The 18,478-nt window shown below is 44.3% G+C and overlaps 1 protein-coding gene across 21 annotated transcripts in view; it reads left to right on the top strand.

Moving 5' to 3' along the window:
- The window catches only part of sox6 (SRY-box transcription factor 6), a 656,189-nt gene that overhangs the window by 286,328 nt on the left and 351,383 nt on the right, over positions 1-18,478 (top strand). The gene's annotated exons all lie outside the window — the stretch shown is intronic.

Consider the following 18,478-nt stretch of genomic DNA (forward strand, 5'->3'; position numbering starts at 1 on the left):
GGTGTGTGGCCAAAACAAATTTGTAGAATTGGCAGTGGTTAAAAAAAGTTGTCCGATGGTCACTATGGCAACAGCACTTTGAGGTCCATTGGAGAGTTTAGCTAGTATCTCTTTCTTTGATATCTTAAAATTGTGTAATAAAACCCACTATCTAACTTCCAAAACCAAAACATTTCAATGTTCTTCTTCTCTTGTACCTAAGTTACAAAGCATATTTCTTTTTCTTTACTTTAAGGGGTGGTATCAGGATAATGAGACCCATCTTATCTGGGGTTTGCATTATGTGGCAGGAAGAGAGATGTTACACCATGTCATCAACCTTTTAAGTCTGTCTTTGATAAGAGAGCTTCAATCATTACACTGATTCACACTGAGAAACAAAGAAACAAAAGCTAAATGGGTTAGAATACGAAAAGTTTAATCAAACCCCTCCTCCAGCACAGAAATAAGTTAATCTCTTATCATAAATGTACTTTTGGATGTTGATTATGAGACAGAGTGCCTGAAATGAGATATTTTGAAAATGCTGAGTCATTGTTGCAGGCAGGACAAGCTGAGATGTATATATTTACTTAATAGCTGGCCTTTCCAACCTCCACATGAAAGACCTCTTGTTAGACTATAATTCTAGCCTTCTTTTCTTGGAAATTAAAAGAGACTTTTCATTGTTCTGTTGAATGTCTAACTAAAACATCCTACGCATTGACTGACGACAAGAATATTTTGCTATAAGAATATGATGCACATTTCTAAGGTGAGTGTCTTATGATTGAAGGAACTATGACCAGCCGGTCTGGTAAAGAACAATGAATATCTTTAATTAAAGACCTCTATGCATGCTTTTTCTGCTCAGATATACAACTTGTTATTTACAAATTTGTATGTGTGTTACGATCACTGGTGCTTCAGTATATATATATATATATATATTTATGTTTTCAAAGTTTTGAATAGATTTTATGTTCTGCGTACTCCTAGATCAAGTGTAGAGTAACTGTCCCTCTACACAGCCCAATAATGCACCTCAGCTCCAAAATCAGACTAACATTTTCCACATCACTGGTGTGACACATCGCACCATGAAGCTTCTAAGATTGTCTCGTTATTAGATCAGAATATTGTGGACTTGTAACACTAGGAACTGGGTTGAAGCCGTCCAGATTTATTTCATGTAGCACTCTTAAAACTGATAGATAACCAATCTGGTCAACTCTGTGAATAAACGGTCAGTATCAAGTCCCTGTAAAAAGTCTTTTGAGCATTTCATCAAACTCCTCAGTAGATTTCATCAATCAGTGATATGTCTATAAGCCAGAATTCCAGACCAGCACAAACTGTCTGAAACCAGCCATCACTTTCAACAAAGTACACAAGGTTATCAATCAGCAATAACATCATAATATCAACTAGACTAGCAAGACACAAGGCTCAAATGGATTTTCAACTGAAATATATAAGCATGCTAGGTCAGCCATTTCAAAATACCACTTCAGAATCTACACACAGATCTGTACTGAAGAAGTGGTTCCTGTATCGTTGAAGGATACATTTGGTGCCACACAGTACAAATCTAAGAGAGACTATGTGGAGATCAGTATTATATCTTGTTCCTGTCTATTATTGGAAGGTTCTTGCCAGGACCTCCCTTTAAATACCTGGGTGACCAGGCGAGGAGTGTCTCCCACAAGTTCACCCCCTGTGGTCAAGGTGTGCATTTCTTACGTATATGCAGTATTGCAGTATTGTTACATAAAGGTTACATACATGGCATCACCTCCCCCTCAACATCTTATTAGGATCACAGGTTAAGTCTCTCGGATGGTCTGCACTCTCTCGTGGAGCGCCGCAGTTGGGGCTCTGGTTGTTGAGCCTTGGCCTGCGTGTCTGTCACCTGTGGTGATTCCGGCCTGTCCGGGCTGACCACAGGGACTGTGCATGCTGCTGAATGTTCTTGTTGCTCGTTCTTGTTGCCGGTGGTGTGAATACCATCTCATGATCTTCCTCAGGTTCCTCAGTGTCCATGCTGAACCTTTCTTTTTACTTGGTCCAGATGCTTGCGGCATATCTGCCCATGGTTAAATTTAACCACTATGACCCTATTCCCCTCTTTGTCTATTACAGTACCTTCAAGCCATTTGGGCCCCAAAGCGTGATTGAGAACAAATACGGGGTCCTGAATTTCTATACACCTTCCCCTTGAATTTCGGTCATGGTACTCGTTTTGGGACTGGCGCTTGCCCTCAACAATGTTGGACAGGACTGGATGAATTAGGGACAGCCGAGTTTTGAGTGTTTCATGAGTAGCTCCGCGGGCGGGACCCCCGTGAGCGAGTGCGGTCGGGACCTATAGGCCAGCAGGAGGCGCGATAGGTGGCATTGAAGGGAGGGTCCTTGAATCCAGAGCATGCCTTGCTTTATGATTTGGACCGCACGTTCCACCTGGCCATTGGAGGCCGGCTTGAACGGTGCTGTCTTGGTATGGTTAATGCCATTACCTGACATGAACTCTCTGAATTTGTAGCTTGTGAAATATGGGCCATTATCGCTAACAAGGATGTCCGGCAAGCCGTGGGTCGCAAAGACCGCGTGCAGACTCTCCACAGTGGTGGATGTCTTGCACGAATTCAAAATGATGCACTCGATCCATTTCGAGTACGCATCAACCACAATGAGAAACATTTTTCCCATGAATGGGCCCGCGTAGTCTACATGAATACATGACCATGGCCTGGTCTGAATCAATTCCCGGCCACCACACATGTGACCGGGCAATGGCCTTCATCAGCATGATGCCTGGGTGCTAGCTGTGGAGTTCCCTGGTGAATGCTTCCCTGCCCCTCTGGGGAATGACTACCCGGCAGCCCCATAGTAGGCAGTCGGCTTGGATGGAGAGCTCGTCCATCCGTCCATCCGCCTGTGAAACGGTCTGACCTCCTCAGGGCATGCTCCGTGTGCGGGCGCTCAATCCCCAGTCAGGACACATTTCTTAATCAAGGATAGGAGGGGATATCTGTTGGTCCAGATTTTGATCTGGCGGGCTGTGATGGGGGAGCTGCGCTGTCAAAGGCATCGACAGCCATGACCATTTCAGCGCTTTGCTCCGCTGCCCCCTCAGTGGTGGCCAGTGGAAGCCTGCTGAGCGCGTCAGTGCAATTTTCGGTGCCTGGCCGGTGCCATATGGTGTAGTCATACGCAGCGAGCGTGAGAGCCCATCGCGGTATGCGAGCTGACGCATTGGCATTGACAGCCTTGCTGTCTGACAGTTCAAGAGTCCCAGAAATGAACGCAACTCCGATGTGTTGCAGGGCCTGGGCGCTCGTTGAATCGCCTCCGTTTTGGATTCGGTGGGCCGAATCCCATCTGCACCATCTCCTGCCCAGAAACTCGAGCTCGGGAGCCAAAAACACATACTTAGACTTCTTGAGTCGCAGGCCTACCCGGTCCAGTCGGCGTAGCACCTCCTTCAGGTTGTGGAGGTGTTCCTCGGAGTCACGACCTGTGATGAGGATGTCGTCCTGAAATACGATTGTTTCAGGAATGGATTTGAGCAGGCTTTCCATGTTTCTTTGAAAAATCGTGGCCGCTGATCGAATGCCAAACGGACACCTGTTGTAGACAAACAGTCCCTTGTGCGTGGTGATGGTGGTCAGTAGTTTAGATTCGTCGGCCAGTTCTTGGGTCACATAGGCTGAAGTGAGGTCCAACTTGGTGAACAGCTTGCCGCCTGCCAGCGTGGCATAAAGGTTCTCCGCTCTCAGGAGCAGGTATTGGTCTTGTAGGGACACTCGGTTGATAGTGGCCTTGTAGTCGCCACAGATCCTGACCAAGCCATCCACTTTTAGGACGGGAACGATGGGGCTTGCTCAGTCGCTGAAATCAACGGGCGAGATGATGCCCTCCCTCAACAACCGGTCCAACTCGCTCTCAATTTTCTTCTGCATCACATACGGCACAGCACTGGCTTTGTGGTGCACTGGTCTGGCATCTGGGGTGATGCGTATCACTACTTTGGTACCTTTGAATGTCCTGACGCCAGGTTGAAATAGTGACTCAAATTGCTGTAGGACCTGTGAGCATGAACTTCGCTCCACAGATGACATGGCGTGCACATCCCCCCATTTCCAGTTCATCTCAGCTAACCAGCTCCTCCCCAACAGTGCGGGACCATTGCCCAGGACAATCCAGAGCGGCAGCTGGTTCACCGATCCATTGTGCGTGACCGCTAACATTGCACTGCCTAGCACTGGAATGATTTCTTTGGTGTATGTCCGTAATTGCGTCTCAATGCGTTCTAGTTTGGATCTGCTCGCTTTGAGTGGCCACAGCTTTTCGAATTGTTGAATACTCATGAGTGACTGGCTGGCCCCCGTGTCCAGCTCCATGCGTACAGGGATGCAGTTTAATAGAACCTTCATCATCATAGGTGGCGTTTTGGTATATGAGCTGTGAATGTTTGCCACATGAACCCGCTGAATCTCAGCGTCCATTGTTTTGCCCCAAGCGTCAAGCTGCCTTGCAGACCCCTCAAGTGGTTCATCCACCTCGTATATTAGCCTGGTTACAGGCTTTCTGCACATTCTGGCTAAATGGCCAGTGAGGTTACAATTTCTGCAGGCGAACTGTTGAAACTTGCAAGTCCTGACAGCATGTCTGTCCCCACACCTCCAGCATGAACTGAGATTCCCATTGTTGTGAACAAAAGGGCTGTTGCAAGGCATTCCTCGCTGATTGTCCCTTTGACTGCTCTGGAGCACCCTGTTAGTGGGTGTCAATGGCCCCATCCCGGGCCGCATTGTCCACTGGGGTGGCGTAAATGTCTGTTCAGCCTGCCATTGTCTGTGTTGGAGACTTACTCTTGGGTCTGTTGCTGCCTGGGGTGTCTTGAACTGCCCTTGCCTGCCTGCGGGGCTCTGTGTCGCATTTATGATATTAACTCCCTGATCCATCGCCACGTTGGAGGCAGAATTGCGCGCGTATATTATCTTGGTTTCCTCCTCCCCCGCCATAACTGTCTGAGTCATCAACGCCGCTGTTTCCAAGGTCAAGTCCTTGGTCTCAATTAGCTTTCTGAAAATCCCAGCATGACCGATGCCCTCAATAAAGAAATCCCTTAGCATCTCCCCCCTGCAGGCGTCTGTGAACTTACAGAGGCTGGCTAAGCGCCGGAGGTCCGCAACGAAATCCGGTATGCTCTGTCCTCCCCGACGTCGGTGTGTATAGAATCTGTGTCGGGCCATGTGTACGCTGCTCGCCGGTTTGAGGTGCGCACCGATTAGTTTGCTGAGCTCTTCGAAGGTTTTGTCCGCCGGCTTCTCGGGTGCTAGCATGAGCGCCTAAGTCTTAGGTCCACAGCTGGTCAGCAGATGAGCCCTTCGCTTGTCGGCCGCTGCGTCTCCCAGCCAGTCCTTCGTGACAAAACTCTGCTGGAGCCTCTCAATGAAATCGTCCCGGTCCTCACCAACACAGTATCATTCATCTGTGCTGCCGGTGGCCATTCTCGTGGGTCGTTGATTCCCGTTTCTCGTCGCCAATGTAAAGTCCTTACACAATACCACAAATCCACACAAGGCACATTCTATGGACAAGGTCACTCCATGACCTGAACCTTTATTCACAGGACCAAGAAGTGATGACCCTGCGTGGGGCCTCCCTTTATATACCTGGGTGACCAGGTGAGAAGTGTCTCCCACAAGTTCACCCCCTGTGGTCAAGGTGTGCATTTCTTACGTATATACAGTATTACAGTGTTGTTACATAAAGGTTACATACTTGACACTGCCTATTATGATTAATGTAGTAAAACATCCTAAAGCACTTCATCAGAGCATTATCAAACAAAATTTGACACCGAGCCACATAAGGAGATAGTAGGACAAGTGACCAAAAGCTTGGTCTAAGATGTCGGTTTTAAGGATCTGGAGGCAGAGCAGCTTAGGGAAGGAATTCCAGAGCCTAGCTGAAGGCACAGCCACCAATCGTGGAGCGATTAAAATTGGGGATGCGCAAGAGGCCAGAATTGGAGGGCGCAGAGATCTCGGAGGGATGTAGAACTGGAGGAGGTTACATAGATAGGAAAGGGCGAGGCTAAGAAAGGATTTGAAAGCAAGAATGAGAATTTTCAAATCAAGGCATTGCTGGACCGGAAGACAATGTAAGCAAGTGAGCATAGAGGTGATGGGAAAACAGGACTTGGTGCACATTATGATACGGGCAGCAGAGTTTTGGATGAGTTCAAGTTGCTGGAGGATGGAAGATGGGATGCTGGCCAGGAATGCAAGTTGATAAAATTATAAAAAATTAATTTGGGACCCTTGTTTTATAAATATGATCATAGAATTTAAAAATTAAAGAAGAAATACTTAAGCTATAAAAACCATTGGTTAGGCTGCAGTTAAAATAATGTGTCCAGTTCCCTACTTTAGGTAGGATGTCAAGACCATGGAGAGGAGATAGAAAGTTTACCAAGGTGATATCAGGGGTGAGAGCCTTTAATTATGAGGATGGACCAGGAAAGCAGGCTCATTTCACTAAAAGGAGAAGGTTAATAGAAGATTTGATAGAGATGTTCAAAATCATGAAGGGTTTGATGAGGTAAATTGGGTAAAACTATTTCCACTAGTACTTGAATCAGTAAGTTGAGGTCATACTTTTAAGATCATCACCAAAAGCGCAAACTGAGGGGTTAGACTTTTTTTTACACAGAGGGTTGATAGGATGTGCAATGCCCTACCAAATACAGTGGTGAAAGCAGAATCCATAATAACTTTTAAAAGGGAAGAGGATAAACATTTGGCAAATAATAAAAGGGTATGGGAAAATGCAGAGGAATGGGACGAACTGCATAGCTCTTTCAGAGAGCCAGCACAAATGGAACTAGTTAAATGACCTCCTTCTGTGCTGTGAATTTTTTAGACTTTCAGACCAAAATGAATCATTTTGCGCTTGCAGCCAAGAACCACAGTATCCATCAGTCTGAAGAAGATTGAGGCTTATTTCAGTCAGAACCGAGTACACAACCATCATTGTTCATTGAGGAAACACAGCTGGGTTCAGTCCAACTGTTTACCTCCCTGGGCAGAATACCATCACCAGATGCACATCTGGATAAAGAAATGTTTCATCAAGCAAGGAAGATCTGCTCTACTTTGGTTGTATGAAGAAAATGTATGGGATGAACATGGACTGAAAACCAAGATTAAAGCATTTAAAGCATAGAGGACAGTTCATGGATTGTTAGGCCGCATCGGAAAGGAACCCGATGGAATCCAGTGAGCAGTCTTACACAAACCAGGACCAGTTCACGAATTCTATTCACTTAGTTGGGTGCCACTTTGAGAGACAGTGGGGTAGATTTCCGTCTTCACTGTTTGGGCAATAATCTGGAATGAAAATCAGGCGGACTCTATAAAAGGCATGCTATTTGCCCTGCCAGATTACTGTTCGGGCCATGAAGATGAAAATCTATCCCAGTGTGTTGAAGCTGCGCGGGAGAAAAGAAGAAAAAAGAATTGAAAGAGGCGGGCGAAACTGTCGATCGGACTACATCAGTCAATTCTGCTGTGACATGTACTAAAGGGTGGCTGCATCTATGTCTCATGCTTCAGAATAGTGTGCCATGCAAAAGCTCATGAGAGGATGCATACCACCTCAATGTCCCAAGGAATACCTGATCAAGATGGCAGCAGTATTCCAACAGACAGCTGACCCGTGCTGGTATATATAGTTCTAGTTTATTCAGAAGGTTATGGGTTACCATTAAATGGCCATTTCTTGTTTCGTGTCACCTCATTTATTGTCACTTCCTGTTTATACCCACTTTGTTATAAAATCCTAATTCTTTTTATTAGCTGCTCCAGTTTTTAAAATCCCTTCACTCCATTTCACAATATTTTGGTGCCCCCGTGCCATAAATTATTCTCCAACTTTGTGAGCAGGTCAAAAGATATGCTTCAAGAGCCCTGCTAATGCCATTCTTGATCAAGCAAGCCAGGGTGACTTGTATCTTTGTTTTCCCTCTGCTTGGCCCCTCATTTCTGATGGCACTTACAAGACAAGAAACTTACTGTGTAAGAGCCGGCAGATTTGAACTGATGTTCTTGTTGGACGGCCCCATTCATTTTGGATTGTGCAGTATTAATTATCATTGTCACAATTCCTGTGCATGTATTATTCCCATTGTGTTTTCTTGACTGTCAATAGGAGATGATCGTTGCTCCCTCTGAAGAAGCAGCCTAATCAGAATCTCCTCCAAGCTGTAGGTCTGAAGCAGTAACTGGAAAAATTGGCTGACTGACTTTATTGTGATTTTATTGTAAAATGGTTCATCTTCAATTATTCTCTGAGGAAAACTACATCATGTTGGAGAAAGACACTGTGGTTGTCACTATCGTGCATTCCTTTGCTGCAAAATGTTATATATTGATCCCATGCACTATGATTAATTGGTTGTCTGGCTAAGAGGATTTTCACACCAGTAAACATATTTTATACCCAGAAAATATGCATCATATCGGTTAAGGTGCACTGCTGCCAGTATCTCAATAGTTAGCTACACAAAATCATTACTGTACAACAACAACTTATACATCACCCTTAGAAAACGTCCAAGGCGCTCCCTGAAGGCATAAGGAAAATAAAAAGGACACTGAGCCAAGGAAGGAGGAGTGACTAAAAGCTTGGTCAAAACGATGTCTTTGAAGGAGGGTCTTAAAGGAAGAGAGGGAGGCAGAGGGGCTTTGGGAGAGATTCCCAGAGCGTGGCACAGCCATCAATGATGGGGAGTAGGGAGAGGGGGAGGTGTGCAGAAGCCAGAGTCAAAAGAATTGCAGTGCTGGAGAGTTTACAAAGCTAGGGTCCACAGAGGGATTTAAACGCAGGATGAGAATTTTAAAATTGGAGGGGTGGGGGACCAGGTAATTCTAATAGCGCCAACCTGGGCAATATATCGCTGAGTGTTATTCTCTTCCTCCAAATCAAGCTGGTGTTGAGTCCAAAAGTGGGGGCTCTTGTTGATTGTCTCCTCCACAACCCAAGAGCCCCGAGCTAATTGTGGTACTTATACTGCTACCCTGGCTGAGATCAAACTCATTCATCATAGGTTAAGAATTGAACCTGGGACCTGATGGCCTCTGTGGTTCACTCACTTTCATCACTGATCCAGCGGTTGAGCCTTGGCAGTTGTGTCTATTTGCCTCTTTTCCCTCGCTCACCAAAAGATGCAGCAAGAGGAGTGCAGTGCTAAAGCTCCTTCAACAGGCTCACCATCTTGATATTGCAAATGTGCCTTTCCACTTGCACCTTGCTGTCATTTTTCTGACAGTACTTGGTACAGTGATGCCAACACTACTGGGTCTGCCCTTGTCATTGTGGCTGGTAATTGGATCGTGGACTACTCTAAGAGCATTTTATATCCAATTTCATTCTGAAGAAAAGAAAATCTTGAAAGATAAATCTTGATGCACTTATTTAGTTGCCCTGATGGAGAACTGGATCAGCTGAATTCAGTCTGTGTAAATGGGCGATGCAGTTCCTATTCGCTGCTGTTTTGGTAACTGGGACCTTTAGTGAGTCTGAAAGAGCCTTAAGTGCTTATGACCACAGTAATGAATGAAAATGGCTCCAGAGCACTCCATTAGTTTGAATTGTCACCTTAGAAATAAAGTGCTACTAGCAAAAGGGGGAGGAAGATCCAGTAAGTAAGAACTGTGTGCAGTATTTACTGTACAATGCTCATGTATTATTTATGAGGAGAGATCTAGCTGGAGCTTGTCCCAATTACAAAAAAATAATTTTAAAGTTTTAAAGCTACAATATTTTACAGGAAAAATGTCAAGATGTTCCCAGTTCTCATTTAGGACAGTATTTATTCTCTGCATGTTATGGACGTTTTTTCTTCCACAGTTCCCAAAGGTGATATTTCACACCAGTAACAACAAAACCATTTTGTACATGTGCGAAGTATCACCTAATGGGTCACAGCATGCTCAGCGTTCCAGGGAATATGGCCGTCTCTCTCAGAGATGAGACTGGTCCTAGAATAAAAACAATGTTGAACAGTGTGTTCCAACTGATGTTTCTTTTAAATTGAGAAACGCAGGTGGAAGTTAAGAAGCATAGTGCAGGGCACTATCATGGTTCCAAAGATCAAGAAACACAAAGAGTTGAGTTAAGAAGTCATGGCTGGGGATGACAAGCTTGAGGTAGATTACAAGAGGAAGTAAAGTCATGAGTTCCATAGTCTTGAGATCTAGGAAAGTGAGTGCAGAGGATGAGACAGTGCAATTGATGAATCTGTATTTCAATACATTCAGGATGTAGAGCAGTAAAAGTATAGGAGGCTAGGAGGGACAAGAGAAGAAAGTTCTGAGGAGCAATAACCATACAGAAACATGAGAAAGACTGCAATAGCGAGAGAGCAGCTGAAATTGAAGTTTAACACAAGATATAGGCCATCAAAACTGAAGTCAAAGAACCTCGAGATGCCAATCCCTCACTCTCTATTGTTTTCATTCTCGCCTTTGTTTATATTATCATTAGATATCGGTGTGCCAGCATATTTTCATTGCTGATGACTCAACCAAATAGCACCATATTCTGAGTATAGTGTAGAATCATCCACTTGATGTGTAAAATTTGATTTCCATTCAATTAGCACAATGCAAGCTCTGTTCCTCACTTAGCCTGGCCAATTATAGCACCTGCACAGACAGCCTGGTCTGGCTGAGATTGGCCAACTTAGCACAATTGAAGAATTGAGCCCGAGAGTTTATAGTGCCACAACTTGCAGTGCTCTGAGCAATTTGGTAGCTTCCAAGTAGATATTGGGCCTAAGTTTGCAGTCTCGCCGGGTGCGTATGAAGTGCACATGCACCCGTCAAGGCCTCTCAAAAGCTAGTTCTCAGCGTGTGATGCGCCAAGAACTGGCTTTTCTGATCTGTTAAAATTTCTTTAGACAGATTCTACGCATCCCCGCAGGAAGGACATCCGCGGGGCAGAGATTGGGCTCTTTGCCCAACTCTTGCTCAACAAATGTCCTTCAAACTTTCACACTTGGTAAAAGCATGTTACCAGCGTAACATTTTTAAAACATAGAAAAATTAAATTTAATCATTCATTTTTATATTAAAGACCCTGTCCATTAAGTAAGTTTATTTTTAACCCTATTAAAAAAAAATTCCCCCAAATAGATATTTTTTCTAAAACATTTAATTACATTTAATCTCAATTAATTCTAAATGTGTGAGTTTTTTTAAAATTTATTGTGCTGTGTTTCTTGTTTTGGGGGATATTCTCATTGATAGTAATGGGAACTTGCACAAACAGAGTTACCATTATTATTAATGAGAGTTGTAGATCGTGATTGGTGGTCCAGACCCATGTGATTCCAGCATACGCGTTCGTACGTGGAAACATAGAAACATAGAAACATAGAAAATAGGTGCAGGAGTAGGCCATTCGGCCCTTCTAGCCTGCACCGCCATTCAATGAGTTCATGGCTGAACATGCAACTTCAGTACCCCATTCCTGCTTTCTCACCATACCCCTTGATTCCCCTAGTAGTAAGGACTTCATCTAACTCCTTTTTGAATATATTTAGTGAACAACTTTCTGTGGTAGAGAATTCCACAGGTTCACCACTCTCTGGGTGAAGAAATTCCTCCTCATCTCGGTCCTAAATGGCTTACCCCTTATCCTTAGACTGTGTCCCCTGGTTCTGGACTTCCCCAACATCGGGAACATTCTTTCTGCATCTAACCTGTCTAACCCCGTCAGAATTTTAAACGTTTCCATGAGGTCCCCTCTGATTCTTCTGAACTCCAGTGAATACAAGCCCAGTTGATCCAGTCTTTCTTGATAGGTCAGTCCCGCCATCCCGGGAATCAGTCTGGTGAACCTTCGCTGCACTCCCTCAATAGCAAAAATGTCCTTCCTCAGGTTAGGAGACCAAAACTGTACACAATACTCCAGGTGTGGCCTCACCAAGGCCCTGTACAATTGTAGCAACACCTTCCTGCCCCTGTACTCAAATCCCCTCGCTATGAAGGCCAACATGCCATTTGCTTTCTTAACCGCCTGCTGTACCTGCATGCCAACCTTCAATGACTGATGTACCATGACACCCAGGTCTCTTTGCACCTCCCCTTTTCCTAATCTGTCACCATTCAGATAATAGTCTGTCTCTCTGTTTTTACCACCAAAGTGGATAACCTCACATTTATCCACATTATACTTCATCTGCCATGCATTTGCCCACTCACCTAACCTATCCAAGTCGCTCTGCAGCCTCATAGCATCCTCCTCGCAGCTCACACTGCCACCCAACTTAGTGTCATCCACAAATTTGGAGATACTACATTTAATCCCCTCGTCTAAATCATTAATGTACAGTGTAAACAGCTGGGGCCCCAGCACAGAACCTTGCGGTACCCCACTAGTCACTGCCTGCCATTCTGAAAAGTCCCCATTTATTCCTACTCTTTGCTTCCTGTCTGACAACCAGTTCTCAATCCACATCAGCACACTACTCCCAATCCCATGTGCTTTAACTTTGCACATTAATCTCTTGTGTGGGACCTTGTCGAAAGCCTTCTGAAAGTCCAAATATACCACATCAACTGGTTCTCCCTTGTCCACTCTACTGGAAACATCCTCAAAAAATTCCAGAAGATTTGTCAAGCATGATTGACAAATGATGGAAGACATCTTCCTGTGCGCTGCGCAGCGAATGAAGGCCTCAGACTCATCCTACGTTCCTCCGGGACCAACAGATATTTTTCTAGATTTTTTTCCGGATCAGCGGCGTTCATACGAAGGATGCCTCCAACCGCAATTTCCGGCCCAGTTGCGTACTTAAAATAGAGAAAGTGGAACTTAGGGATAGACACTAACAACTAGAGAGATAGAGCGGCACCTAACAAAGTTCTGTAATATGGTGAGAAAACTACTTTTAATATAGAAGGGATTTTATATAGCTCAGCAAGATGTCCCACTTCCCCTGGCAAATTTTTTTTCATTGCATAAATTGATATTCCTTCCTCCTGTTTAGCAGTGGTGATGGAGGGGAGAGGAGAACATTTTACAGCTGAAATAATCTGGATTCAAATCTATTTTGCAGAAACTTCTACTGTGGACAAGGATACTGTGGTTAGGGGGGTGGAAATGTCTTGGCAACATTAACTCAGGCTTGCCCTGAGATACTGTAGTTCAACTACCCCCATACCTCACCATATGCAGTTTAGTATCTTTCTCAAGCCTGCAGGAAAATCATGTTGGCTTAGGAACTGATGACTTTGAATTCTCTGGCTGATATTGTACGCAGTTCAGATGCTGTCTTTAAATCCATATGTTGTTATTTTTCAAACTGTTTGCATTTTAACTAGGCTTAATTTGCAGCATTTACATCTTGGATAAACTAAAAAAAGACAACTGTTCTGATTGTAGAGAAATGCCAGGGAAGTGGATGCTTTTGCATAATTGTTGGATCCACTAATGATCAATCAAGTATAAAGGGGATAATAGGTTTTAACATTCTAATTATTGTTACTCCCTATTGTTCAGAAGATTTCCCACCTAGCTGCGGGATGGTCTGGTTGATTTTTGTTCTGTAACTCATATTTATTGATGCTGATTTTACTCTAGACTCTAATCCCCCTCTCTCTCTCTATTGTAGTAATTCTCATCTTCGTATATTTTATCATTAGATTTCAGTGCTAGCATTTTTTCATTGCTAATGAATCAATTAAATGGCACCAAGTCTTGAGTGCAATGTAGAATCGTCCACCTCACTATACTCACTGATCCCAACGAGCGTTACAAATCTCATCCAAGGCCAATTTTTGCATGAGTTTGCCAGTCTTAACTCAAATAGTCACTGAAATAGATTTTAGTTCAATGAATCCAATACACTACTTCCAATGGAAGCAAGGTCCATTATGGGTGATTAAAAACAGAAAATTCTGGAAATCTCAGCAGGTCTGGCAGCATTTGTGGAGAGGAAGCAGAGTTAACGTTTCGGCTAGGCGACCCTTCGTCAGAACTGGAGAGTGTTCGAAAAGAACAGATTCTTAACGAGCACTGAAAGGGGGAGGGGAAGAAAGAACAAAAGGGAAGGTCTGTGATAGGTTGGAAGACAGGAGAGATTCGAGAGATAAAACGGATGATGGCTCGAATTCAAATGGTAATGCCAGGAATTAGAAAAACATTAGTCAAGATAGGGTGTGAATGGCAGAATAATGATCAGCTGCCTTTAACTCCACTCACTTCCTCCAAATTAAAGGTATTGCTATGGGAACCCGCATGGATCCTAGCTATGCCTGCCTTTTCGTGGGATATGTAGAACATTCTTTGTTCCAGTCCTACTTTGGTTCCCTCCCTCACCTCTTTTTCTGGTACATTGATGACTGTATCGGCGTCCTGAACTTGAAAATTTCATTCACTTTGCATCCAATTTCCACCCTTCCCTCACCTTCACGTGGTCCATCTCTGACTCTTCCCTTCTCTTCGTCTCCATCTCTGGGATAGGCTTTCGACCAGTATCCACTATAAGCCCACTGACTCCCACAGCTATCTGGACTATACTTCCTCCCACCCGCATCCTGTAAGGACTCCATTGCATTCTCCAAGTTTCTCTGTCTCTGTCGCATCTGCTCTGACGATGCCACCTTTCACACTAGTGTCTCTGACATGTTTTCCTTTTTCCTCAACAGAGAATTCCCCTCCATCGTGGTTAACATGGCTCTCGACCGTGTCCGTTCTATTCCCACACCTCTGCACTCAACTCTTCCCCTCTCTCTCAGAACCATGACAGAGTTCCCCTTGTCCTCACCTTTCACCCCACCAGTCTCCAATTTCAACGGATCATCCTCCGCCATTTCTGCCACCTCCAGCGTGATTCTACCACCAATCACATCTTCCCCTCCCCTCCCCTCTCATTCTGAAGGGACCGCTCCCTCGTGACACCCCGGTCCATTCTGCAGTCACTCCCAGCACCCCCGCCCCTTCCCACGGCACCTTCCTGTGTAAGCGTAGGAGATGCAACACCTGCCCTTTTACCTCCTCCCTTCCCACTATCCAGGCTCCCAAATACTCCTTCCAGGTGAATCAGCGATTTACTTGTACTTCTTTCAATTTAGACTACTGTATTCGCTGCTCACGATGTGGTCTCCTCTTACATTGGGGAGACCAAGCGTAGATTGGGTAACCACTTTGCAGAGCACCTCCATTCAGTCCGCAAGTGTGACCCTGAGCTTCTGGTCACCGGTCACCTCCACTCCACTCCCACTCTGACCTCTCCGTCGTCCTCAGTCTCCTACACTGTTCCAATGAAGCTCGAGGAACAGCAGCTTATCTTTCGTTGAGGTACTTTACAGCCTTCTGGACTCAACATCGAGGTCAACAATTTCAGAACGTAACCTCTGCCAATCTTTGTTTCCCTTCCTCCCTCCGCACCCCACCCCCCCCCACCCCCCCCCCCCCGCCGCTGCCGAGCCTGTTTCTTTTTTTCTTCTTGTCTCTAATGGCAGCTGGTCATTATTCTGCAATTCATACCCTATCTTGACTAATGTTTTTTCTAATTCATGTCATTGCCATTTGAATTCAGCCCATCATCACTTTTGTCTCTCTAATCTCTCCTGCCTTCCCTTTTGTTCTTTCTTCCCCTCCCCCTTTCAGTGCTTGTTTAGAACGTGTTCTTTGCGAACACTCTCCAGTTCTGACGAAGGCTCATCGACCCGAAACGTTAACTCTGCTTCCTCTCCACAGATGCTGCCTGACCCGCTGAGATTTCCAGCATTTTCTGTTTTTATTCCAGATTCCAGCATCTGCAGTATTTTGCTTTTGTATCAGTTATGGTTGACACTACATGGGGAGTGATGCGATGTCCTGGTACATGGACGCCACAATGTGGCAATGTGATGGGAAAACAGTGGTGGAGATCCCCGAGTATTGATCGCTCATAGTCATGTTGTGTTATTCTTGATCCTCATAATTGAAGACTCCCTTCAGCAAACTGTGCCAGATTTGATTTGAATGCAGATACGATCAAAGTTCACAGCTTTGAAGAGAGTATGTTTGAATCAAACCACATATAGTAGCTGAAGGTTTAACTGTAGAGTGAATTTAATGTGTTTCTATAATGAGATTCTGAAGGAATGGATTTTACTGCTGTTTGAATCTCAGGCACATCCACCATAATTTTTTTATTGGTAGTCAGACAGTTCAGTTGTTAATTGTATAATTGTTTTGACTACAACCTTAGCTTCAAAACTCTTATTGAACATTTTTGGCCTTTCTGTGAGAATTTCCTCTTTGTAGTTGGACAATCTGATCAGTGTTAATGAATAATGTGAGGCTAGGCTCTCAAAGATGAGCCTAGGCTCGCAAAAGTATTACAAGTTTGAAAATGAATCTTTTGGAATTGGATAGTTTACGTAAGTAAAGCAATTGGTAAAATAAATGCTATCAAGAAAATGGTGACGAAACATTGGATCGTTTTGAACAAGTCTTCTTGAGTTAAATCCAGATTCACTCCAAAGTAGAAATTCTGTATGTGATTCTGAACTTTACAAGGTACCACATACAACTGAATCCCTTTTGGATGCAACCTGCCCCTTTAAGAGAAAGCCGTTTAAATATACATCTTTATTAGACCATGGTTCTAACCCGTGGAACTGTGGTTGAAAATCATATACCACAGATGAGTCGCTCAACCCACAATAAAAAAAAGACTCCTGATATAAATAGAACAGATGGCTGCCAGCTGTGGAATATGACTGCTATAGCACTCGCGAACACGACCAATGTAACCAACAAGCAGTGCTCTGGTTCACGTGGTATCGAATCTTATACCACAGTCGGCAGCCATGCACCCCTCGTTAGCCTCTTCAGTTATTCCTTCTTTTTAATTATAAGTGGTGCTATTTTCAAAGTATGAGGAAAGGCGGGTACATCAAAGGCCATTCTCTGATAAATTTGAAGAGGAGGGCAATCCATGTCCTACTCGTGCTTTGTCTACAATCGTAAAAAGATTGCAACTGAAAAATCATATCTGTTCAAAATGGCTGTCTAAGAAACTGCCCAATGTGAAACTGAGTCATACTAGGAAGGCCCCAGTTTTACTCCTTAATCTGTGCTCAGTTGGATGAGCTCATATAAGGGCTTGGCAGTAATGCTCTAATTAGCCCCATTGCCCCTGAGCTAGGGTGAGAAAAAGAAAGCCATCAAAGTTGCCACTCAGGATTGCCATGTAGTGTTGGAAAGTGTGCATGTGGATGGATATGTGGTGAAAGCAGGATTGGGTTTGACAGTGATGTCCTCAGTGAAGTAGCCCGCCAACACTCACCATTTCTGCACCATCATGCATAAAGAATGGCCATTTGGGAACGTACTAAACAGCTGCCAGCACGCACGAAACTATTCCAGAATGAGTCAGTGCCTTCAGCAGGGAAGGAGAGAAAAGTGAAGGGAGAAGACTTTTCCTTAAAACCAAGTTCTAGTGGTGTGTTACTATGATGCAACATAACATTCTTGCTGTATTTGAAGCACTAAAATGGAGTTAATGACACAAGCTTTAACAAATATGGCTGATTCACTGCAATACTGGGCAATCGAAGACTTTTCATTCGTATTGTTTTGCTCTGAGGTCTCATCAGTTTCATTCCTTTCAATGACTAAGTTGTGTTGTATATATTATACAATATATTAAAAATCTTGCATCTGGGTGGAATTCCTGTTAACTTTTCCCATTATAAATTCCTCTGCTGACATTTGTACTGGAAATATCTATATAAATTTCTCATGCTGTGATTACACTCTGTGTCTAGCGGAGGCAAATGCAATGCTGCCACTGGGGGCAACGGTGCAATTACAATGTGACGAGTTTACATCGGCAGTTTCCATTATATATGTGGATATAGGAGTTAATAATGGAAATATAAAAATAAGGAAAGATTATTGAACTGTAAAATGGGAACTGAGGTATGTCTGTGGGCCTTGGTCCAATTATACCCTGCACACCAACCATGCTGACTCTTCCCGCTCCCACACCATTATTTCTGGTGTCCCCAGCCAAGGATCTATCCCTGGCCCCCTCCTATTTCTCATCTACATGTTGCCCCTGAGTGACATCATCCAAAAACACAGCATCAGTTTCCAAACGTATGCTGACGATACCCAGCTCCACCTCCCCATCAACCCTCTTGGCGTCTCTAAATTGTCCGACTGCTTCTCCGACATCCAGTACTGGATGAGCAGAAATTTCCTCCGACTTAACATTGGGAAGTAAGAAGCCATTGTCTTCGGTCCCGGCGACTAACTATGTTCCCCAGTCACCCACTCCATCCCTCTCCGTGGCAACTGTTTGAGGCTGAATCAGAATGTTCACAACCTTGGTGTCATATTTGATGATGAGATGATCTTCTGACCACATATCCATGCCATCACTAAAACCATCTATTTCCACCTCCAGAATATTGCCCGACTC

Source organism: Pristiophorus japonicus, chromosome 14 (genome assembly GCF_044704955.1).
Source record: "Pristiophorus japonicus isolate sPriJap1 chromosome 14, sPriJap1.hap1, whole genome shotgun sequence".
NCBI lineage: Eukaryota > Metazoa > Chordata > Chondrichthyes > Pristiophoridae > Pristiophorus > Pristiophorus japonicus.